Source organism: Lissotriton vulgaris, chromosome 5 (genome assembly GCF_964263255.1).
Source record: "Lissotriton vulgaris chromosome 5, aLisVul1.2, whole genome shotgun sequence".
In the NCBI taxonomy this organism is placed as follows: domain Eukaryota; kingdom Metazoa; phylum Chordata; class Amphibia; order Caudata; family Salamandridae; genus Lissotriton; species Lissotriton vulgaris.
In genome coordinates, this window is record NC_141693.1 from 1415744496 (window position 1) to 1415770212 (window position 25717).

Below are 25717 nucleotides of genomic sequence, written 5' to 3' on the forward strand. Positions count from 1 at the left end.
TGGGCATATCACATGCCCCAAACGTGGGAGCCTAGACAGGCTCTAAAGAAGCATGTCCCATTGAGCCCTCGAGGCTCTGATCAACAAAAGAACTGACCCTCGAACCTCTCAGGGCTCGTAAATACAAAAATGGCACCCTGGGCCTCTCGGGGCTCTAAAGAAATATGCGCCGTCGTTGGAGCCTCTCAGGGCTCGAAGTCACCCAACTCCGTTGGAGTCCCACTCGGGGGACTCAAAATTGTAAAATGCCCCCTGAGAGCCTCTCCGGGCTCTCCCTCGCGTTGTGGCGACCCACTGTCAACCGGGGCCGCCCTTGAAGCCCTCATGGCTTCACACTGACATAAGCGCGAGCTTGTGCTACCGGGGAGGGGGGCGGACACTGACAATGTGTCCCGGCGCCCCTCCCTGCTCTTCTGTCCCACTCACCGGGTCAGTGCGCCGGTCTTCTCTCTCTCCCTGGGGCTCCCTCAGCACACGGGAGCCCCAGCAGCAGGCCACGCTTCCTCCTCTCTTCCCAGGGCTCCCTCCAGATCACGGGGGGCCCGGGCGGCCATCACCACTCTCCGCCTCTTCTCGAGCAGGTCACGAGCGATGGGCCAATCCCAGCGCGGCCCTTGCGGCGAGCCCCCAGTGACGTCAGAACCTCTGCGGGCACCTCGACCAACCAAAGCACGACTCTCCGGGGCAGGCCCACAGCAGCGGCCAATCAGAGCGCGACTCTTACCGGCAAACCCTCTGTGGCAGCCAATCAATGCGCGGCCCCTCCGGTGCTTTCTCCGCGGCTCTTGGGATGCGCTCTGGGTCAATTTCAGGCCCCCGGGCCGGGGCGGTGAGATGCGGTCAGATGATTAAATCGCGCCCAGGGCTAACAGGCCGATCTCGAAGCAGCAAATCCTTGCAGAGGATTATGTGGCTCTGGGGGCGCCCACGATCTCGCGGCCACCACCACACACGTGCCGATGAGCACGTCGATCCCCCAACACGGCAGCCGGTACCAGCGCGGCGCTCTCACTCGGGTCAGAGAGCATCCAGCGCGCTACACGGGGCAAATAAAGCGCTCCAAAGCGCTAGCGGCAAACAAAGTGCTTCCAGGCGCTTTTAGGCTATCATAAGCCCAGGCAAAAGCAAGAAAACGTTCTCTGAAGGGAAATGCAGCTTCTCCATGCTGCCAAAGGTCCCAGAGATTCCCAGGGGCAAAGCCAAGTCCCCCCAATCAGCCCAGGCAAGGCAGAGGGGTCCCGCAGAAGTCCTCCTGGCATCCAGGAAAGTCCATCAGAGGTCATGGGGCTGGGCAGGGCCCAGGGATTCCCCTGAGCCCAAGCAGCAGCACGCTCTTGGTAGGATTTAAGACAGAAAACAAGAACATTTTTGAAGGGGACACAGCCCCCTCTTATACAGAGAAAAGTCTTTTAAGTCTTTGTGCAGGCAGTGTGATAACCAGTTAGGACTAGTTATAGGGAAGTCCCTTCAGTATCAGGGACAGGGGTGACAGTCGCCCAGCGGAGGGGTGGAGCCAGCATTGTGGTCAGGCAGGCACAGCCCTTCACTATCAGGTGCTATCTCCTCCCACTTCCCTGGCAGCAGATGCTGCCATTCATCCACGGGCTGACTGACAGAACCTCCTGGGGCTCCCCAGCCCTGTCACCCTCAAACCAGACAGTCAATCCACAGCAGGTCCAGGCACTCTGGGCCAGGCTCACCAGCCAATCACACGCCAGACACAAATTACACAAATATGCCAACTTCTAAAAGTGGCACTTCTAGACTAGCCACACTCATGCCGCATATACCATTACGCAGCATTCAATCTCACGAGTTCGCACATATCAAACTCGCCCCTGCAATCCCCATACATCAGGAACTACCATGGGCATACATATTCCCCATTCATTCCTATGGGAGGGCAGGTCACTCACCACCCATACACAGAGAGCTCAAGCACTTTACACTGTACCACAGTGAAAAAGTGCGCAGAGGTATAAAATCACCAACACCAGGTCACAGAAACAGGCTAGGAAAAAGCAAAAAGTCTCGGGGTGAACCTGCCAAAAGGGCCGGGTCCAACAGTGAAGATCAGATTGAAGGGTCAAAATTGAAATATCCATTGGTATTCTCGGAGGACATATGTACTATTAAAGGGTTTTGCTAAAAGATCAAGGTCAAGGCGGCGTCCATTCCTGTTAAGCAAAGCTACGTAGTGTCCTGTTCTCCAGCAGAGGGGATCTAGAGAAGGAGTTGAGAGGGTGATGTGATAAAGGTATCATAGAGCCTATTGAGTTACCACTTTGGTTGTCCCCTTTGGTGGTTGCACACAAAGGTAATGGGGACTTGAGGGTCTGTGTAGATTTGCATAGCCGAAACAAAACTTTTTGGCTGGACTCTCATCCTTTTCCGAAGATATCAGATTTGCTTGCACTCATTACTGGGGCAAAGTTGTTCCTACAAGTTATACTTTTCCTCAGTATACCATCAGGTGGTCTTGGAGTCTAGTTAATTTTACTGCTTTTATTTCACCAGTGGGGACATTCCAGTATTGCAGGATGCCTTTTGCTTTAGTCTCAGCAGTCGCTGCTTTTCAGAGGGTGATGTATCAACTCTTGAAAGGGGTCAAAGGTGTAGCGGCATTTCAGGATGTCGTTCTGATTTTTGCATCAAACATTATTGAGCATAAGAAAATTCTTGACCAAGTTATTGCTATTTTTCAGGAAAATGTGGTGGTTCTCAAAATAGGGAAGTGTGAATTCCTCAAAGGAAAAATTGAGTACTTGGGCCATCGGGTATCAAAGAATGGTATTAAACCACTACCACTACCACTACCACTCGCATACTGAAGGTAAAACCTTCTCGAACTGTTCGCGCTGCAATCCGACCCCCCTGAACTCTACTAAACCCGCATTGAAGATGGGACTTCTTAACTGCCGCTCCCTCCCTAAACATGCGATCGAAATAAATCTACTAATTCAAGATCAGGATCTCGATCTACTGTTTTTAACGGAAACATGGCTATCAGATAGCACCGATTCGGACATCGTCACGGCCCTCCCCACAGGGTATCTCTGTCAAGCTTTACACAGACCCAAGGGGAGAGGAGGGGGTGTAGCTATAATTTTCAGGGAACAATTCACTTGTAGAACCTCCAACGCCTATATTGAGGATTGCGAGAGCTGTCAATTCTCCATCCAAACCTCCCCAGCTCACTCCCTGGCAGGGCTATTGATCTACCGCCCCCCAGGTGCTCCTGGGAATTTTATCAATGCCGTCATCGAATCAGTGTCACAACTAGCTTCGTCCACCTCCAACTTCCTTATGCTAGGTGACATAAACTTCCACTTCATGGACCCCACGGATCGGTTAGCCTTTGACCTTCGGCAAGATCTAACATCACTAAACATCCGTCTGGTGAACAACGAGCCCACCCATGAGAAGGGACACCTATTGGACCCCATCCTCACCAATATAGCAACCATCACCACCAAATCACCCGTGACCCTCCCATGGACAGACCACTTTCTGGTCCCTATTTCCTGGGAAATTCCCATTTCGAACCCCCTAACCTCTAAAATCCAGGTAACTGACCGACGATGGCGCAAACTGTCACCTGAGGAATGGGCCGCCGCCCTTACGGACTCCATCCCTGAGCTCTCCTCTGACCCTACCATGGCCGACAAACAGTTTAGTGAGTGGATCACCTCATCCCTAGATACTCTGCTCCCAAAAACTGCCACCCTCAAACATCCTAAAAGATTAGTTCCGGCTTTATGGTACACCCCAGAGCTCAAAGCTCTGCGCCAGGAGTGTAAGAGAACGGAACGCTCCTGGAGAAGAGACAAATCGGAAAGTAGCAAAAACATCTACTCTACTTCTCTTCTATTATACAAAACCGCTATTCGGAAAACCAAAAGCGTGTTTTTCCAGGAGAGAATAGAGAAAGCGGGATGCTCCAGCAAGGAATCATATGTCATCCTTAAAGAGCTTTTAAAAACCCCAGAACAGGGACCGGGGTACCCCTCCGACCCTAAAGCCGATCAGGAGAAATGCCAACAACTGGCTAATTTCTTCCATGACAAAATCCGAACAATTCTGGATTCAATTCCCCCCTCGAGTCCGTGGGAAGAAACCGTTCTCCCATGCCCGACACCTCCTACTTGTCTCTCCTCATGGGGCCAAGTCACAACAGAGGAAGTAGGAAACACGCTTAATTCCATGAAGAGCGGATCCCCTAGGGACCCCGCTCCACTCCGGATCCTTAAGGAGGTAGCCCCCACAATCATCCCCCCCCCTCACTCATCTGATCAACGCCTCACTCCAACAAGGAGTTGTTCCTCCGAGTTGGAAGACGGCCGTCGTAAAAGCCCTATTGAAGAAACCATCCCTCGACCCTGAAAATCTGGCTAATTACAGGCCCATTTCTCTACTCCCAGGAGTCAGCAAAATCGCTGAAAAATTGGTCAATAGGAAACTCTCGCAGTTTCTGGAGGTCAACAATAAGCTAAAAAGTTCCCAGACGGGCTTCCGACCAGGGCAGGGCACTGACATCGCCCTCCTGGCAGCGGTGGAGGAGGCCAGAGCGCTATTGGATGGGGGAGGATCAGTGGCAGTGATCCTCCTCGACCTAAGCGCGGCGTTCGATACCGTTAATCACCAACTCCTCATCAAAAGACTCAAAAGAGTTGGTGTGGAAGGCACAGCCCTGTCCTGGCTTTCATCCTTTTTAGCCCAACGGACCTACCAGATCTGGGAGAAGAACGCCCGCTCCTCCGAAATGCCCCTCCAATGTGGTGTACCTCAGGGCTCCTCCCTGAGCCCTACATTATTTATTATCTATATGTCCACATTGGAGGAGGTTATCAACCCATTCGGAGTGAGCGTCGTCAGCTACGCTGACGACACGCAACTAGTGGTGTCTTTGTCCCACCCCAGACAACATACAGCTGACCTATATAACTGCCTCACGCAGGTCTACCGTTGGATGAATAGTTCAGCCCTAAAGCTAAATGGGACGAAAACCGAGGTCCTTCTGCTTGGCCCGAAAGGAATCTCACTCTCCCCGAACATCTGGCCAGCCTGTCTGGGTCCTCCCCCTGATCCAAAAACAGAGGTAAAAAGTCTGGGTGTGTGGATCGACACTGATCTCTCATTCACTATACAGGCAAAGAAGGTAGCCGGGACCTGCTTTGGCCTCCTTAAATCTCTGAGGAAAGTCCTGCCCCTCCTACCCTTCAACTCCCAAAAATTGCTAATCCAAGGCCTAATAATATCGAGGCTGGATTACAGCAATGTGATCTATCTGGGCGCTCCTGAAGCGACCTTCAACAAGCTTCAGAGAATCCAGAACACCGCTGCCCGGATGATCACAAATACCCCTGCCAGAACCTCTGCTAAACCTGCTCTCAAACTCCTCCATTGGCTCCCTATAAGGGAGCGAGTCAAATTCAAGGCCTTATGCCTAGTCCACAAATCTCTGCAAAATCAAGGCCCCCCAGTCCTTAGCAAATTCATCACCCCCTATAAAACTACAAGATCCCTCCGTTCAGACACAGAAATCTTCATCAACACTCCCAGATTCAAGAAAGCCCGATCAGGAGGAAGACGTTTCTCGGTCCAAGCTACACGCCTCTGGAACTCGCTCCCCCGGGACCTGCGACTTGAATCACAATACCTGCGCTTCAGGAAGCAGCTAAAGACTCATCTCTTTCCCTAATGTTTTTATGCCCTTCCCTTACTCTGAGTCTTTATCCCCCCACCCCCCCCCCCCCTCCTTTTTCTCTCTGCCCCTGGCCCGCTGAACTGTAGAATTAGGGTTCCCTAGCGCTGGGATACCTCTGGGTGACTATGCGCTCTACAAAAATAAATAATAATAATAATAATAATAATAATAATAAACCAAGACCAGGTTTGGTGAATGCCATCATCAAAACAGGAGCACCAGTAGACAAAATAACTCTAAAGTCTTTTATGGGCTTGAATGAGTTCTTTTCCAGGTTAATTGCTGATTATGTCACTCACATCAAAGTTTTGACAGGTCTCCTAAGAAAACATGTTTTGTTCTTTGGGATAGCAAGTGTCTAGAGGCATTTGACTGGATTAAGTGCCAGTTAGCGAGTTTAAACGTACTAAAACCTTTCAATCCTAAACTGATTTGCTGTATAACAGTTGATGCAAGTAATCATGGTTTGGCGGCAGTACTCACTCAGAATGAGGCGGGAGTGGAACACACCACTGGATATGCTTCCTGAACGCTCAGGGAGCCAGAAATACATTACTTCACCATCGAGAACGAATTGTTCACATGTTGGTGGGCTATTAAAACCTTCAAGCCTTATGTGTGGGGAACCAGGTTCATTGTTAAAACTGATCATAAACCATTGGTTACCATTGTAAGGGAAGATAAGGTGAAAGATCAAACCCCTCGCATAGCTAGGTTGTCTACCAAGCTATTGCAATTTCACTATGACATCTTACACATTTAGGGAGTGAAAAATTCAAGGGCTGATTTTTTGTCTAGATGTTCGTCATTTGATAAAGATGATGTGGAGGATAAAGGGGGTGAAGATAGTTGCCTGATTGCAGCTATTGACTTGGAAAAAAGAGTGCCATTCCTGAGGCAGAATGGAGGATGGAAGTTGGGACTGATGAGGTCATGAAGGAAACAATCAAGTTTTTTTTTTTTTGTAAGACCTTTATTCGTAACAAATAAAAAGTATACACAGCCGGGAGCCTACAACCCTGAGGCCGGCTGCGTTATTGTGAATGTGCGTTTCAACGTGGATAGTACACAGCCATATAGCCGACAACATCTGTCCGGCGGCGTAAAGCACATAAATTAGGCCTTGTTTTTTACAAATTTTGTTGGTGTATTAGAACATACACAGAAAAAAAAACCATTAACCCCAACAACGAGACCTTCACCTTCAGCTGTACGCATCAATAAGTACAATTGCAAATACATCATGTCATCTTTCCTGAACACCTCGCCACCCACCCCCCACCGCTACTACTACACTCGGCTCATATCACCGGTAACTTCTACCGTCACTCCGTGTCACTGTCCACAGTGGCCAAATATTCAGTGAGATACAGCCAAAAGTCTTTCGGCCTGGATCGCAGTGGTAGGCTCTCTTCGTAAGTCAGTAGTTTGTCCCTACAGCTGGACATATCTTGTAGCCATTTTAGTGTGGAGGGTACCTGAGTAGTGTGCCAACACTGTGAGACCTGTCGCTTGGCCAATAACAAGGCGATCGCGCAGAACTTACGCTTAGATGACTTGAGTTGCGGTACTATGCCCAACAAGCAGCAACGGATTGTACAGTCCACCTCGACCCCCACCATTGTGGCCAGTTTAGTGAGTACCTCTTCCCAGTATTTCTGAATTTTGGGGCAATACCAGGCTAAATGGACAAAATCAGCATCCTCTGCACCGCACCTCTTGCATCTGTTGTCATCCTGCATTCCGTATCTACACATTCGCGCAGGGGTGTAGTATGCCTGGTGTAGATATTTGAAATGTATGGTTTTGAGATTCCCGTTAGGGGTCAGAATCTGTGTTAGTGCGCATGTCTGTTCCCATTCTTTCTCTGTCAATGGGCTGTCCAATACCAAGTCCCATCTAGCCTTTGTCCTATCCGTAGATTGTGGGATTTCAGCTTGTGCAGAGGAGTATAATCGCGATGTGAGGTGCGATAGGTCCTGTGTTGTAATGATGAGTTGTAAGGTATCCAGGGTGGTCGGCTCTTCGGGAAAAGTAGGGTATAGTTCCAGCATGGCTCTTTCCAGTCTATAATGTGTGAAGTAGAACATCTGTGATTTGTTGTGTATGTACTGGAGTTCCGCAATGTCTACAAATCTGCCCTCGTTAAATAAGTCTCCCATCTGCGTAATGCCCACCTGTTGTAATAGCGACATCCCCACCCTCTTGCGCGTGACAGACAGCGCTGAGTGATCGTGCAGTGGCATGTTTCGTGCATAAAGCGGGGTTTTGTGCACCATTCTTCCAATTTCGTGCCACGCCTTGATGGTTGTGTCAACTGTATTTATGTCACGAGCGTGTAATGGCGGGCGTTTATGCGAGAGGATGGCGGTAAGAGGGACCGGATGTGCATCGCCTTCTTCGATCGCTGTGTGTGTTAGATACGGCACCTTGTGAAACCAGTAGGCCACATACTGTGCCTGCGCGCATAAATAGTACAGTTTAAAATCTGGCCCTCCAAATCCTCCTTTAGCATAGGGGAGCGTCAATGTCTGGAGATCGATCCGCGCCTGTTTACCTCCCCAAATGAGCTGTAATACTAGGGACTTGATGCGACGGAATACCTCTCCCGGCGGAGCAATAGGGATGTTAGTGAATAAATACAGCAGTCTGGGTAATATATTCATTTTAACTATTGCAATACGGTCTGCCAGAGACAGCGGTAGCTGTATCCAGCGCTTCACTTTATCTTCCAGCTTGGCTATTGTTACGCCATAGTTTGCGCGGAGTACTATGTCAGGATCTCTATGGAATAGCACTCCCAAATAGCGCACCGGGTCGGTCTGCCACTCTAGGGGGTATTCAATATCAAAGGGAGTCATAGTGTCTGTGAGGGGAATAATGGAGGGCTTTGACCAGTTGATAGTTAGTCCCGAGTGCCCGCCGAATTTGATGTACTCCCGCAGCAGCTGGTTTAGGTGTTCACTTGGATCGCGAACATAGAGCACCATATCGTCTGCGTACAATGATATGTGGAGCGGTCTAGCGGGAAAATGCAGGGCAGATGATTTATAGTTCTGTCGGATAATGCAGGCCAGTGGTTCTAATGCCAGAGCGAATATCAGGGGGGAGAGTGGGCAGCCCTGTCTGGTACCGCGTTCTACAGTAAAGCTGTCGGATAAGTACCGGTTAATACGGACCTTGGCTCGTGGGTTAGTGTAAAGTAGGGTCACCCACTGGACAAATCTTTTAGGGAAGCCCATGCGGTGCAGCACCGCAATTAAATACCGCCATTCGATGGAATCGAACGCCTTTGCAGGGTCCAGCAGCACCGCCACCGCCTTCGTCTCCGGCTGGAGATAATGGGCCATGGCAAACATTGTCTGGGTATTATGGGACGTGGACCTTGTCGGGACAAAGCCTGCCTGATCTGGTAACACCAAGTTGGTCATTAGCGGTGTTAACCTCATAGCCATGATCTTCGTTAGGATTTTGGAATAAACATTTATCAGTGACAGCGGCCTGTAGGAATCACATTGGGTCGGATCCTTGGACAGTTTCAGGAGAGCTATGATAACCGCTTCTCGGAGCGTTGGGGGAAGTTCACCCTGATCGAACGTGGCCCCGTACATCTCCATCAACCGGGGAGCCAGAATATCCACGTAATGTTTATAAAATTCGTTCGTGTACCCATCCGGGCCCGGCGCTTTACAATTCGGCAGTGTTTTTATCACCTCTGTGACTTCCTCAACTGTGATGGGTGCCTCTAGGTATTCCCGCTGGTGGTCAGACAGTCATGCTATGGCCAAGTCCCTAAAGTACTTGTTGATAGCATCTGTGGAGGCTATTGGCTGTGATGTGTATAGTGTACTATAGGAAGCTACGAAGCTTTGCAGTATATCCGCCGTTTGTGTCAGTATAACCTCGTTTTCAGTTTTAATGCCAAGTACCTCCGTGTGTTTCCTGCCCTCACAAATTTTTGCCGCTAATAGCCCACCCGGCCTGCCTCCCTCACCAAAAGCTCTAGCAGTGTGTTTTTTATCCATATACTTTATCACGTCGTCTACTAGATTCTGATGTTCCGTGTGTAATGTGTGTAATTTTCCTAGAATCGCAACATCCTGGGTAGTTTCATACACCCTTTCCAACTCCCTCATTTGCGTGTCGCATCTCTTAATCTGTAGTCGTATGTCGCGAAGTATGCCTATAGTTGTGCTCATACAAACCCCACGAACCGTCGCCTTAAAGGCTTCCCACAGTAGGCATGGGTCATCGACCGCCGGTTCGTTCAGCAGGAAATAGTCTTTGATTGCTGTGTGATAGTGTCCGCGTACAGTATGTCTGTTAGTGCACGTGAGTTAAACCTCCATTGATAGGGAGGTGGGGCGTGATCTGGAATGGAGAGTGTCAATAAAACCGGATTGTGATCCGATAGCGTCCTTGGAAGGACGTCAATGTCACTAGTCCAATGTATAATGTCAGTAGTACCCAGCCAATAGTCCAATCTGGACCAGCTGCCATGGCATGCAGAAATGTGCGTGGCACCCGGTTCCGTGTGAAACTTGTGTCTCCATATGTCTGTTAGTTTCACGTCCGCCAGTATATGTTGTAGTTTGGCTCTAGCATTTTTATGTGGTTCTGTGGACTGTGCGGAGCGGTCTACACCATCAATAAGGGTCACATTCCAGTCACCCCCACAGATTATCCTAGTGTGCGTGAATTGTTGCAGGTGTCCCCACAAGTTCTGAAAGAAGTCGGGAGAATCTACATTAGGGCCATAGACATTAAGCAAAGTCATTTTCTTACCCCGTAGCGTCCCTGACACAATAACATACCTGCCCTCTGGATCCTGTATCAACCTCAGCACCGTGAAATTTAGCCCTTTCCGCAACAGCAACATCACCCCTCTAGAGTAGGAGGAGTACGTTGCGACATGTACAGTATCGGCCCATTTTAGGCCTATAGATTGATGCGTGTTTGGAGCAATGTGCGTCTCTTGTAAAAACGCAATATCTATGTAATGTCTATTCAGGTATGCAAACACTTGTCTAATTTTCTTGGGTTGTGTTAAGCCTCGTACATTCCATGTTAGTAGCTTTATGTGTGCATTAGTGGCTTGAGTCGACCTCTGAGTCATCGGTAAGGTGGTGGTGTCTGTATCTGTTGCGCATAGCAATAGTGCCAGGGCTCTGTCGAGATGCGACCAAGTGCAAACATGTACATATAAATGTTCTCTTTTTCTACAAAATATAAGCGACAGACAAAATCTGATTGTTCAGGTCTCACAGTATCAACAGTTACCTCTTCCGGCCCTCCCCCTCCCACTCCAGCAACCCAAACATGCCGAAGCCAGTCTCCCCCCCCCCAATTACCCTCGACAACAGTTCGGGGCTAAACATCAAACCCATTCCTATTGAACCTGTGTGGGGAACTCCCTTGTGGAGGTCCGCTGGAGACGCAACTCTTCTTCCAACTAAATGGAGAAATATACTCGTTGTGTCTCAACACCCTCGGCCGCCCCCGGCCCTTCGTCTGAGTACATTTTAGTTGGCCCTCATATGAGAACACGCTCTGCGCTGCTCCACTCCCACCCGAGCCCAGCGGGGAACTTGCAATATATAACAGCCCAGAAAGTCTTAATAATGTGAGGATCCCAAAGTGACCCTCCATGTACCGACCATCGTGTTGTTCCATACAGCACATCTATCAAAGTGTCCAGTGCCGACAACGAAATAGTCATAATCATAAACAAAACAACTAAACATAGGAACAGGTAGGCCAGACGGGAAGCATTGTTCATCTATGGGTGTTTCCGAACCAGTTTATGCAAAGATACAGCTTATCACACCCATGAGAGTATTCCTTAAGTATTGCTACTGCTCCACCGTGTAATCCCCCATCAGTTCTGGCCACGGGAGGGAGCCAGCATATTTGCCGTGGCCACTCACAATCCTGGCGCCATTTGGCCCGACAAACAGTTATTATCAGGGATCCCAGTTTACCATGTCTATTGTGGGCCAGCAGAGTCACTCTGTGTAAATTTCACCAACATCTGTAAAGTGAAGTACCTGTGGAGCAATAGAAATTAACATACTCACAGACAGTCTCGGTCAAACGTAGACCCAATGCGTTCAATCCGTGTCCACCTGAAGTTCCTCTCGTGCACCAGATTTATTTTGTGTAATTATTTTCTTCACAAATTCCTGCGCAGCTTTCGGAGTCGCCAATATTACAGGCTTGCCCTCCCATAGTACCCGCAACCTGGCCGGGTATAGCATGGAGTAATTGACTTGTAGTTCCCTGAGTTTGGATTTCACCGCTGTGTATTCCCTGCGTGCTTGCTGTACGGCCACAGTGTGATCCGGATAGAATTCAAGTTTATTGCCCTGGTGGGTAATGGGACCCTTCTCTTGTGCCAGTCTCAAGATGGTGTCCCTGTCTCGATAATTCAGGACCCTTGCGACGATCGGACGTGGTGATGCTCCTGGAGGTGGACGTGGCGCAAGGGACCTGTGCGCTCTCTCTATGACAAAAATTTGAGACAGTGAGTCATCTCCAAATATGTCCTTGCAGAATTTCTCGACATACTGCTCCATGCGTCCGGTGTTGGTCGACTCTGGTAATCCCGTGATACGTACATTGGTGCGTCTAGAGCGCGATTCCAATTCCTCCTCCTTCGCTTTAATCACCTCCAGAACCCGCTCCATGGATGTGCACTTGGCAGTGGTGGCATGTGATTCGTCATCTATCGCCGAAATTCGCGTTTCCGCCGTCTCCAGCCTCTCCCCATGCTTTTCCAACTTGGCAGCCATGCCATCTATCCTGCACGTTAGATTGTCCAATTTACCATTGATATCTTGCTTAGATTTACCTCCATATATCTGTCTCCCAAGATGTCAATTGATTTTCTCATCATCAAATATATATAAACATATTTCATAAATATAATCCAATATCTCCGTTATCTTCCTTCCATTGGTTAATTCGCTTTTTGATTGAATGTGATAATCTGTTGATACACCAGAGTTTGTTACATACGTACGACTCACAACTATGATTTAATGTGTCTATAAATGAATCCCTTGTAGCACACTGTGTTTTCAAACACTTACCGCCCAAGCCTACAAGGGTCTATTGGGTTTCCCCTGCCTCAAATAATCTCCACAACGGCCCCTCGCGGCGGGATGCCTGGCTTTCACCTTGCGGATACCCTGCCGGGGTTATCTCACAGGGGAATACCAGGATGGGTTCCCTAAGCAAGCGCTTAGAAGCCAGTGGTGATTTGCGCTATATAAATTCATGTACATTTACATTTTACATCCCTGTATTATCCCCAGAGCAATAGTCAAGTGGAAAGCATGAGTCGGTGGTGGTGCAGTGTGTTCAGTGGGCGCTTGCGAACAATTGTGCAGTGGTGAATGCGGTAAGTTCTATGGTTTGGTTTTATCACACCAGCCCACAAAGTTCCACATTGGCATCTACTTTTGAGTAATTGAGGGGAAGGAAACCCTTCACAAAGATGTGCCCGAATTGGATGGGCAAATGGGTAAAATTGTGTGTGTCTTTGGAGTGCCGTGATGTGATGGTTAAAAGTAACACAGTTGGAGCAAAATCTAAGCAAAAAGAGAACAATGATGCTAGGTCAAAGGTGAGGAAGATTGATTTGAAGGAAGGTGATGTTATTTGCATCAGGAAATGAATTAACATAAAGAAAGGAGGAGAAAGGTTCAGTGGGCTCATGGTGGTTAAGAAGGTTGCGATAATGCAGTAAGAGTTACTGGAAGCAGCTGGTGGAATGTTGGGAGAGTGGTGAAGTGTGGTGGTGACCAGATTGTGTGGGGGCCCCAAAGAGAGCTAGTGTTGGAACGAAAGGAGAGGGATAGTCCCGGCCATTCTATTTCACAGGGAGATAATGATGAGATCCCTTGCGCTACTGCACAGTGTGTTGATGAAGGTGATCACAGGAGTGTACGTGTAAAGTTACCTAGCATATTTAGATGAGTCAGATTTATTTATCTGCGTATTTAGATGGGTAGGATTTTTTCTCAGATGTTTTTGTTTATTCTGTTCATTCTTTTGTTTTATTCTTTTTCTGTTTTGTCAGCCATGGTATTGTTGCTAATTAGTCTTGTACTGGTATGGGTTAGAGGGGTTTGTAGATTTTGTACTAGGATTACATTCTTATATGTATAAATATATATATATATATGCTCACTTTTACAGAACATGTTCTTTTTGTAATTTGTTTAGCGATTCTTTAAGGGGAGAAGTAATGTTGTACTGTGAGTCGTGCCATGCAGGGTCCATGGAACATCTCATCTGTATTCCATGGAATGTTGTATGACTCTGAGGGGAATGTTGGTGTGAACGGATGCCACTTGGAGCCCAATAGTTATTATTTGAGGGTGTGCTGTCGCAGCTCCACTATAACACGTTTGGAAGAATCCTGCTTCATCTGGTGTCATTTATGAAGACGGCTACTACACAGAGCAAGACGATTATTGAGGGAGGCAGAGTGAGCAAGAGAGAGCAGTGGTTGGTATGAGTGGTAAGCTTCTCAGTGAAATTAAGGAAATTCCCTATTTAGATAGCAAAAGATAGCCATGATGGCCCCTTGCATCCTTTGGCTTTGGTGCCAACTGGCTGCACTAATGATAACATGACTCCTTATAGTGATTGCAGAGAGAACAGGAGATAGGCTTGAAATGCTGGCTTTTGTGTCAGGGAATCAGCTGTTGCTCGTGTCATACATTGTCTGTGTATGTGACTCCAGCTTGAAAAAGCTGTTTCACTGCGCAAAAACCAACATATTTGTCTTTGCCAATACTTGTTTATACTGCCATAGCTCTTTATACCAAATGAAAGGAATACACTGTGGTGGTTAAGATGTTGATTGTGGCATCAGTAGGCCTTTGTTCTGACCCCCACTTCTCCAACTCGGCTACAACTGAGAGATAATGAGTAAAGCCCTCCAAACCTGTTTGCTTCCTTCCCTTAAAAGATCAAAAAAAGAGCATTAATACCGACTTTATTTTTAAAAAAAACGCTAGACTAGTTAATACAGTCTTCGTTATAGCTGTTTGGGAACGGATACTGCTGCCTTGCCTGGATTACAATCCTGTGATCGTGTCCTTGCACGGAGTCCGGCGGCTCAGGTAGATCTGAGAGCTATCGATCTACTTTGTTTCAACAACCCACAGCATGCCCCGTGATAGGCGGACTGATAACTCGAGAGATTCAGAGGCATTAGTTTTAATGTGAGGATTTATGAACCCCCTCCTGCTTCACCGAGTATCTCCAGGGTTCATTACCAGCAGCTGTAGTTGTCGGCGTGTCTTAGTGGAATCTCTATCTCTCCTTGGAATAACATTTCTTTATGGCTCCCAGGCTTGTTGCCGGTTGTTAGTATCTCGTTTAATGTGAAGGGGCGGAGGGAGAGTGACTGCAGAAACCGGTTTCTCTTTTATCTTCTGTTTACCACCTACCTGGCACCTGTGAGTCAGGCAGTAATGAGACTCGGAGCTGCATTATTCATAGGCAGATACTCGAATAAAGAAGTAGCAACATTACATGTGCCACTCATGCATTGTTGGACTTTTGATCTAAACCCGCTTTTGAGACTGATTCGTATTAAATTGTTTAAAATATACTTTGCCGTTAATTACAAGCTGCATATTTGTGGGATTATTTCCACATTATATTTCATCCATGTATCTGTAACAAGAGACTCTCTCCCGTGGGAATGAGCAAGAAACAGAAGATTAGAAAGATGGCCTTGAACGACCCTGAGTTAAAAGGACTGCCCTTCCCCTGCCATGCACGTGCACCCAGGAGCTGCAGCTCTACATGGAGCTCCGTGGAGGGTCTCATTAATATACGGTATCAGAACTCCTCCATCAGTGCAGCTTAATAAACGGGGGTGGAGGGAGTATGTTGTAAAAAGAAGACGAGTCTGCACATCAATGTCGCGTTGGTTAGGTAGTTTATTTAAGAAGGAGCCGCGTAGAAAACCCAACAGGACAGGGAGAATATAACAGAGTACCTGTCCTTAACCTATATATCGTTTTTTTCACAGTGGAAAACGCCAGAGCCGGTCTGGCTACCGGGCAGTTTGAATGCTGCTGAGTTGGGGGCTGATTTCGTTGATGGGGACCTGCGTGTACTAAACGAAATTCGTTTTGTTTTCATTATTTCGAAGTACACGCAGGTCTCCATGAACGAAATCAGCCCCCACTGCAATGAAATCAACCCCCAGCTCTGCAGCATTCCAAACTGCCCGGTAGTCAGTCCGGCCCTGGAAAACGCCCATAAAGACTTCCAATTCCTAATGTGTTCAGTAAACGTCCATCTACCTCCCTACGGCAAAGAAGGCATCCCCATGTCTGTGCCATCAATGCAGCCCCCTTCTTCCGCTCAGTTTGTCATAAGGGCGCGGTAGGGGGGGGGGGCATGTGTAGGTGGGTGAAGAGCACCGCCCCGCGGCTGCTTTCACTCACGCGCATGCTGGGAGCGATGCTGCCTGATACCCGAGTTGTGCTTCCTGTAATGTTAGACGCTGTGCCCAGAGCGGCGATGAGGGGAGGGGTCCTGCCCGGTGACATTGCCATAGATACTTCTCACATGGGAAAATTATTAGAGCAGGCATTGCCTTCGGCCTGTTGAATCTCATCTTACCGAGGACAATGTATGCATGCAGATAATTTGTATTGGCAGCAATTTTCACCTGCTCTCCATTGAATATCTGCAGTCAGATCAAATTCACCTTAATCCGACTCCATTGTGCCCTGTCTCCCACCTCGAGCTGTGTTTGTGATTAAACCGGGCCAGTCAGCCTGGAACCAGCGCAGCAGTGGCCAGATGACAGGGAATGTGCCAGGCATGTTACAATGGACTGGAATTCCCATTAGCAAGGATGGCGTTGAGTGACTTCCATTGAGCCTTCGGATACTTTTACTGCCACTCAAATACTTCCTGACTGCACATTATGGGTTATGAATGTCAGGGTCTTGTTATCAACCCCCTCTTTGTGTATATCACACTGGGACCAGGATAGCTGGCTTCACACTGCAAGGTCCACTGTGGTGTCTGCTGTTGATGCAGCGGGTCTAAACTAAAACCCTCTCTCGATATCACCAAGCCTGGAGCAACCTCTTCTATTTACTCATCGGCACCGCGAGTCACACACTCTCTCAATCGCACAGCCCCTGAATCAGTAATAAGTAAACAAGCTGCAAGTATCTTATTAACCCATACAGTAACTTTAAACATTATATACATTTAAAATTATTAAATGCCTAATAATTCTAAAAACAACATCAAGGTACTCCGCTATTTGGTCGATGGACCAACTAGTAGGAATCAGTTGCTGGCGATTAAGTCCAGCTCAATCACAAGTTATTAAAACCCTCAACATTTTATTGTCATGACTTTAATTTAATAACCACAGACTCAAGTTTATATTTTATTACATTTTATCTAGATTCATTAAGAGATAATTTAAATTGCAAAAGATTTATTAGATAAGTACATTGTAAACATTATTTAATTTAATATATTTTAAGCAAAAGAAAATGAAAAGTACTCATTACCCCTTGGGCCATACACTCGTGACTGAGCATCCATTCCTTGCGCATGTGCGGGGGCCATCTTTGATTTCAATTGCACCATCCCGTTTTAGCAGCAGACACTTTTCAGACTAGGCTGATCAGGCCTTAATGGGAACTGATATGAAAATAAACATAACAGAAATTAGATATAGTAAATAAGCCCTTCTGTTTACCTCCCACCATTCTATTTACCCGTGTTAGGTGTTACCTATCGAAGCAACACGTAAAGCAATTTTACTTACCATCTGCACTCTTTTGCCACAATATAATTCTTCTGTATGCACAAATACATGCATTTACTCTTTCTATATCTACGTTATCACCGTTCTATATTAGTTCTACTCATGTTTCATTAATAAATTTGATTTTTGCAAATAGTAGTTCGTTTTCCCATGTGTCGTGTCTAAATGTAATGTGCTTTTTGTTGATTTGTTTTCATAAACACACAAATAATATTATTAAAGTTATGAGGGAATAACTTTGTAGGGGGTACAGACATTTTTGTTTCTCCCCTGCTTCATCACTGTGCAGCCACAGGCTCGGCTAGTGAGACGAGTGCTCAGGCCACAACTCATATTCTTCTTGAAGTTCATAAATTGTATTATATAGCGCTTCAAACACCTGGAGGGATCTCAAAGCACTTGCAAAAGGTTCTAAGCTGCCTTTTTCGGTGAGCTGGTTTGAGCAATGAGTTGTGTGAATATTGACCTACGTAGCAGATGGCTGGTGAGGTGAATGATGTTAGTAGAGATGCTTTAAATAGGGTGCAGTGGCATTGCTGTGTTAAGCACGAGGTGTTACAAAAAACTGTGGGGTTCATGTCAGCAACGCTAATTTACTGCATCCATATACTTATCCAGTTCAGTTAAATACATTATTTTACTTTTATATAGCTCCTCTACCTAAATGAGGGTATTAGTATGCTTCACATATGAAACAACTTGAGAGAAATTGGATTCTCTGTAACAAGACAATGTAGTACAACATTTGAGCAGAGAGGGAGAGAGAAGAAGCAGTAAGGACTTTAGGAAGGGTGAAGGAGGGAGAGATGAATCTCAAGAGTATTAAGAATTTAAGCTATTACTACCACTTTGCTACAGAAACATTATTTATGGGTTGTAGATTCTTGGAATAGTTTGCCCGGATGATTAAATAGAAACGTTTTCTGTTTACTGTCTCGAGAACTCACCATAGCTGCTGATTACTCTTATTCTTGCTTGGAGAGAGCACTAGATCTTAGTGTTGCGACCACTCAAGGATCACAACCTTGGGGTATCAACGCCCCGGTGTACCACCAGACTTACTCCCAGAAAGATAGATAGGGTAGGTTGTATAGAAAATGGCTGTCGAGCAGAACAGAACCACCACCACACTCTAGTTGCTCTCTGTGGAAGCCCAGTGCAACTTCATACCCATTTATTAGGTCAAGGCTAGCGCAGCGCGCATGTGCTGCTCTAGTACAAGGCCTTTTGGAATCACTTCAGACTTCCAAGAGACTTCTCTGTGTGGGGCTGCATCCTCCCACACATCCTGTTGGCCTCTGTGTATGGCTTTCAATAATGAAAGCACACAAATGGCCCAAGACGGGTGCATGTCCCGCCTTTTCTCCAAATTTTCATTCCCATGGCTTAGGGGTCTCGGGAGTCAGCAACGGAGCGCAGGGTGCCATCTGTTCTATATCAGGTTTCCACTCAGCTTTCACTTTTGCGTGCAGCGGCAGGCACAATGGCAGCTGCATTCCTTACAGCGCACAAGCGCCCCACTCGCGGGCTTGTTTGCAGCTTATATCTCGACAACGCCCATGGTCCATACCATAACGTCCTTTTTTCCCCATCTCCCTAATGCGGAGGGGTTGCATAGATAATCATTACCTCCAGTTACTTCTTAACCATATACACACTCGTACGGCATTACAGCTACCTCTAAGTAAACAAGATTCCCTACAGAATTGCCCTCTTGTACACTTGGACGCACTTCAGTGTTCCGGGGCTGTATCGAAACTATAATTACCAGCCCACAAAACATTCACGACTACATGTCCGCTGGTTCTAGCGAGTGTCCAAGTGTTTTTATTTGCACCAATTAGCCTCTTTACCCACACATCATCTTCTGAGCTCTGAATGCTCAGCATTTATGTAGCTTTCTAACACCTACTTGGTATATGTTGGGTCACTTCTTTAACCGTAATGTAAAATGGCTTCTTGCTGCTGTACATGCCAGGCTCGAGATTCAGTGTCTGATGCGGTGCACAACAACCACTGGGGGCTCTGAACGTCTGTCACTGCCCTTCTGCTTCTTGTGCTCTGTTGTCACTGATGCAGGGCTCGCCTGACACGGGGAGGCTTGTATGGTATAGTGCAATCCTGTGACTGTGGGGTTATCTTTAATGCAGTGCACGTCAGTCATTTGGGGCGAGAGTTGGTTTGTCTGTGGTACGTCAGGTGCTATCTCTGGTGCTGTGCACGACAACCACTGGGAGCGGCGGGTGGATTATCTCTGATACAGTGCTTGACTGACGATGATCATTTTTTCTTTTGCAGTGCATGCCCGTATTCGAGGCTTGATTCTGGTGCAGATCACAACTGTAACCGGGGAGGGTGTTATTTCTAGTGCAGGGCCCTGTGCACGCCTGTAAGTTGGGTGCTGCTTATATTGCAGTGCTCTCCTGTCACTGATGTGCTGCCACTGGTGTCGTGAATGAGTAACGGAGGTTGTTTCTGATGCAGTACCATCCTGTCACTAGGGTTTTCCTACTGCTTCTGGCGCTCTGCACACCTATCACTGACATGCTGCTTCTTGTGCCTGCACGCTGAGGAGGGGGTTGTTGTCTCTGATGCAGGGCTCACCTGACGCGGAGAAGCTTGTGTGGAATAGTGCACACTTGTGACTATGAGGTAATCTCTAGTGCAGTGCACGTTATACATTGGGGACAGTGGGGTAGTCTGTGGTACATTGGACGCCCGTCACTGTGGTGTTGCCTCCAGTACCGTGCACGTCAGCCACGGGAGAGAGTTTATGGTGCAGTGCATGCCTATTACTGGGGTACTCTAGGGTGGAGGGACACCCCTCATTCAGTGTGCACCAATCACAGAGAAGCCATGTGTGATGCGGGGTGTGTGTGTCGGTGGGGAGACCCTAGGGCGGTTCACGTCTATCATTGAGGATGTGCCTCCGGTGCACTGTACGCCTGTCACCGTCACTTCTCTTGAAAAAATGTGATGGGAATGGCGAATATAAACTGCATTAGCCCTATTGTAAAGGGTTGGGACTACACATTGCAATCTGGAAGCACTGTTGAGAAGAGCGCAACCTAATAAAGTTCTTCTAAACAAAAACAAAAAGTAAACCTCGAAGGCAAACATGAGTGAAAGCAGACCTGTTAGTATGAAGTGAGGTGCAACTTCTAATACTGGAGTTCACTACATCAATTTAGTACAGTTACACAGAATGTGCTGCTTGGCTAAACACTTACAAAGTCCCAAAGGTCAGACCTATTGGCTATGCCAATGCTTGTTTATACTCTTGTCTGCTCCCGCCAGACAGGTGCACGCTTGCACCACCGCCACCCTTCCCGCAGGGGCCGGTTGGTGTTCTACACTTAGCAGTTCAGACTAAAACAGCTTCCTCCAGTCCTGGATCTGTTGAGAGAAGGGAACAGCATGACATTGCCTTAAAGTCTCAGACCTGCCTCTATAATGTGAGTGTGGATTAATCAAATGAGTGTAATTAGCCTAGTGATACCGTTTCTAGAGTCAAAATTCAAACTCTTTGTCAGTACTTCTAATCCACCTTTACTTTACATTAAACATGAAAATATGACAGCTCATTGGTGGCCTCTAACAATTAAGAAACAGACTTATGTCAATTTCTTTTAACTGGTGCCACAGTTCATTGGGTTAATGCACCTATTGCAGAATGTCTGTGTAATCAGTCTTTGAATGTCAGCTTAGTTTGTTACCTTTCCGTGGTTCTAATGTGCATAAATAAGTGCTGCTGTGTTATAATAACTATTGCAAATCAGGTGTCTGAATGCTATCAGAATACTGCATTTTGCTTGGCTTGTAGCCATTTTATGTTTACACGGGAAATTCATAGATAGTACCAGAGACAGGCCTCATTGCAGAATATTACTACGCCTTCATCCCCTAAGAGAAGAATGTGAATATTTTCTAAATGTCTAATAGAGGACAAGAGTGTTTACCTAGTGCATACAATATGACTGAGCTAGAAAACATGCTACTGGAAAAGACTGCCACAGAATTATTCACTTTCCAGTGCAGAGTTTCTAATATGTAGATGTTAGAAATGGGGGTGTCTAGTTGGGAAGGGTTTGCACCTTTGTCCAAGTAGGGACCCTTCATTCTAGTCAGGATAAGGGAGTTACACTCCTAAAATAACCCCTGCCTGCCCTCTTGGTAACTTGGCACGAGCAGTCAGGCTTCTCTTAGAGGGAGTGTGTAAAGTATTTGCACATAACCAATAGTAATACAATGTAAGCACTACAAAAGGACACAACGCCAGTTTAGAAAAATATCCAATATTTTGATATACTTAAGACAAGACCAAAAATGATAAAAATCAACAATACAGTCTTAGAAATCTTGTTATCAAAATTAACTTGAAATAAAATTCTGTGAAGTCGACAGCTCAGTCTGGGGCATCGTGAACAACAAATCCTAAACAGTTCTGGCTGACCGTGGTGTCGCAGGCCAGCTACGGTGTCAAGAAGACCCGCAAAACAGTACCTTTAGAAATGCAGGGCATCAGCGACTTCTTGTTGAGCTCCGAAAGCACGGTGTCCGCAGGCGTCGGTTCCGGAGGTCGGTGCAGGAGTAGTCGGGCCCTTGAAGTCACACGCCTTGCAGACTGAACTCCTCATGGTTAAAGTCAGGAGCGCCGGTGTCGGCAGGAGTCAGGTGCTGCGGTGCGAAGTGCAGCGGTGCGGCAGCGTTGCCCTCAGGTCACGGTGCAGTCAGCGGCTCAGTGACAGTCGTCAAGCGGCGTCGGGGAGACCAGGGCTGTGGTGCGTAGTGATGCGGTGCTCATTGTGGTGCTGGTAGGTCACAGTGCAAGCAACGGCGTTGTTGTTGCTGAAGCGCTGTTGTGGGCTGACAAACTGGAATCAATGGCACTGGCGTTGGTAGACCAAGGCTGCAGTGCGTGATGAGAACGGTGCATCATGTAACTTATGAGCAGTGCTCTAGAACCACAGTGCAAGCAGTGGTGTTGATGTCGGTGTGGAGCGTTATCGTCGGGGATACCAAGGGATGATATGAAGCGAGGTGGTGCGGAGTGCGGTGCCTATAGGTCGCGGTGCAAGCAGCAGCTCGGTGGCCGCGTCATCAGGTATCATCGGTGAGACCACGGTTGCCGTGCGGCATTGCCCACTGCGGTGCTTTCAGGACACGGAGTGGGCAGCGGCATTATAGACAGTGTCGGGTTGCTTTTTCTTCTGTTGCAGCACAAAACACATAGTCCCCAGTGCTAAGGCAGAAGAACTTGAATTCTTTGCTGGTCCTGAGACTTCTTGAACAGGGGGCAAGCTCTACCTCAAGCTTTTGGGGAAACTCACAAAAAGACATTGCAGAAAGTTCAAGTCCAGTCCTTTCACTGCTGAAGACAGAAGCAGCCACTGCAGGCCAACACAGCAAAGCACACAGCAAAGTGGTAGTTCCCCTCACAGCTTCTCCAGCTCTTCTTCTTGGCAGTCTTCTTCGTCCAAAAGAGTTCTAAAATTCTGGGGTCTGGGCTCCAATATTTATACCTCAAAATCCTTTGACCTCTCAGGCAGAGAGTGTCTGTGCTTAGACGCATCGCCGGTGTTGAGTGCCGGTAGCTGGGGCAGCGCAGCAGCGCAGGAGACTACACCGCCCAGAAGCCAGAGGGGCAGCACCTGACATCCCGCCCTTCCCACCAGAAGTTAAATACCTCTTGCGCCTCCCGCTTTGCGGGAGACGCATCGCCGGTGTTGAGTGCACGTAGCTGGGGCAGCGCAGCAGCGCAGGAGACTACACCGCCCAGAAGCCAGAGGGGCAGCACCTGACATCTCGCCCCTCCCTCTTTGTCTATTTGGCCATCCACACATTCCCGCGACACGGGACGCGCGCGAGCAGCGCCGGGCTAAGCCTGGGCAAAGGGCGGGCCATCTGTGGCCGTCAGTGGTCGGAAGAGGCCGGGCTGGGCCAACCCCCTAACATCCACAATGGGCAAGAGGAAACAGGTATGTGCTAGGGATGACGATGGGTCCAAAGCGAAACACCCCAGAAAATCTGAATCTATCATCTCGTATTTAACCTCTGCAGTGGGGGTGCTGACTAAAGAGATCGCTAATGCGGAGAAAGAGCTGGGCTTGAATGCAGAGGAGATTGACCCAGTTCTACCTCCAGATCATAGTAGGGTGATATGTTGGAGCCAAACATCGTGATAACCAACCGGGAAGTGCACTTAACTCACACTGTACTACCCACTCCACAAGACGCTTTGTGTCACCCTACGCCCTCAACGCCTGCTGTTCTCTCACATAAGTCGCACAAGAAGCGAAAGTTGCTAAGCACAGCGGGTAGGATGAAAAAAGACTTGGGTCACACTAACCGAATAGACCATCGCCTTAAGGGCCAAATCGGGAAAATTATAGAGGACCTATTCATCACACGTCTGGAACCAGCACTTGTGTCCGTAGCCAAAGACATTGTGGACACTCTAAACACTTGTGTAGCGGGGCTTCTATCCAAATGTGAGAAAATTGATGTGCTGGGCAAAGGGAGGTTTGATTCAGCCAGCGGCCTCAGCTGATAACCTGCCTAGAGCTGATAGCAGGAACATTAACCCTATACCTTGCCGGCCCCGTAGTTTGGAAGGGACTGCAGACACAGTAGGGCAGCCAAGTGAAAGGTATGGGGCAGGGAATTCTTTGCCTGAAGTAAATGTCAGGGGTAGCCAGGCATATGACAACAGTAGACGCACTCGACAGCCTGGCTATACCCTGGAGCTTCCCCCGGAAGCGGCCCCTTTGGTGGCTGTTTTCACTGCGATTCCTCCGGTCAGGGGGGGTACCAGGGAAACAACTGCTGATTTGATGAATCAAGCTAGACAGTGGTGCGACCAGTTCAGCACGGGTGGAGCCGATGTTGCATGTGCAGTCACCATGGCAAGGAGGGTTCGCTGGGTTGGGCACCGTCCTAAGAACAAAGGTATCAGACCACTCCCTCTGGGATTTTTCTATCCACCAGCTAGGGTCTACAGATACCCGCAGCCACCTAACCGGTTTCATACCCGACCTAATAACATAAGTACCACAACATACCAGGCCATGATGAGCGCCCAGATGGGATCTGCCCAGGGGCCGTCACAGGGGGGGGGGACATTGCACCCACAACTATACCATCAGCATCCCTGGTACATCTTCAACTTAGGGGGGAGGTAGAGCTTTGTAATTGATTCTCACCCCTGTCCCAGATGGAGTGCAATCATTGACTGGGTCCTGAAACTTCAGGCCAGGGGATTGGGATAGATGGTGTAACACATACAGCAAAAAAATGGACAGCCTCATGCAAAATCTTAAGCTGGAACGTGGCGGGTATTAGGTCCAAAAGCACTGACCCCATTTGGTTGCAATTTATAAAGCAGTTCGATATCCTGGCTTTCCAGGAAACCTGGAATTCAGAGTCTAGCTTTATTTTAGATGGCTACCATAGCTTCACTATTCCTGCGGTCCGAGGGACTGTGGGGAGGCCTAAGGGGAGTCTACTCTTCCTTATTTCTCTAAATCTTGCTGGAACATTTAAAAAACTTAACGGGGAGTCAGATAATTTCCTCATATTAGAATGGTTTGTCTGCGATAAGTATTATCTTTTGATTAATTTGTATAATGCCATTGATAACTCCGTACAGAAGGAGTATTTTAGCATGTTAGAACAATTTTGTCAGTCTATAAGATTATTAACTCTTTTGTGCCAGAGATGTTTTTGATGGGAGATTTTAATATACACCCCTGCCAGTGGGATTGTTATGATGATGATTTTGATGGGCACACGAATGGGAGGGTACCCTACTTTGAACACGGCAAACAGGGTGAGGCCTTGGAGGAACTACTTTCCAATTTAAATCTACTTGAACCGGGCAAGGAAAGTGGTAGCGAGAATGTCCCCACCTTCATAGGACTGGGAGCTAAGTCTGTTATTGACTACATTTTCTTATCCCCTTAGTTCTGATTAAGACCCTGGACTATAGAGTAGTGACGTCAACCTTCAGCGATCACAACCCCCTTGTATTTGAAGCAGAATTGGGGGTTAAGATTGCCATCACTGACCAAGGAAGGGAGGCACCACAGGACTTATCCACAAAAGATCAAGGCAGACGGATAAAGTGGGACACTATAGTCCCGGAGGCCTTTTCCGAGGATCTGGTTGCCAAGACAGAGACCAAT